The 520-nt window shown below is 40.0% G+C and overlaps 1 non-coding gene across 1 annotated transcript; it reads right to left on the reverse strand.

Moving 5' to 3' along the window:
- On the reverse strand, window positions 1-216 carry LOC139910260 (small nucleolar RNA U3). Its single transcript, XR_011784558.1, has one exon. It is a non-coding gene; the product is annotated as a small nucleolar RNA U3 (small nucleolar RNA).
- Window positions 217-520: the final 304 nt, after the last annotated feature.

Consider the following 520-nt stretch of genomic DNA (forward strand, 5'->3'; position numbering starts at 1 on the left):
ACCACTCAGATCATATTTCCTTCCTCAATGCTCCACTACGAAGCAAAGAACAGTCATCAATGACAGTGAACATTTGAACTGAATCATTGTTCACTGTCCACTTCACTGTCAGAAGGAAACATCATGACTCATCATGGTGGTTAGTGAGACCAAACACTTTAGAAACACATTTCTCCAGTCAGAAACTATAGAAATGATCTCTGAAAGTAAAGTCTTAACTAAACCAACCATGAAAACTGGAAACCATTCGAGTGAAAGTCATTCTCTGTGATGGTTTCTGTCATTGTCTGGTTCGGAGGAGTGAAAATGTTTCTCCCCCCAAATGAATGAATAAACAACATCAAGTGAAGTTGAGCTGAGAGTTTGTTTCTTCACACATGACAGAAATGAAGAGATGGTGACAGAGCTTCCTGTTGAGCCACTCCTCCACTGAATATCACTAACTCTTCCTCACTGAATATCACTAACTCCTCCTCACTGAATATCACTAACTCCTCCTCACTGATTATCACTAACTCCT

This window comes from Centroberyx gerrardi, chromosome 3 (assembly GCF_048128805.1).
Source record: "Centroberyx gerrardi isolate f3 chromosome 3, fCenGer3.hap1.cur.20231027, whole genome shotgun sequence".
In the NCBI taxonomy this organism is placed as follows: Eukaryota; Metazoa; Chordata; class Actinopteri; order Beryciformes; family Berycidae; genus Centroberyx; species Centroberyx gerrardi.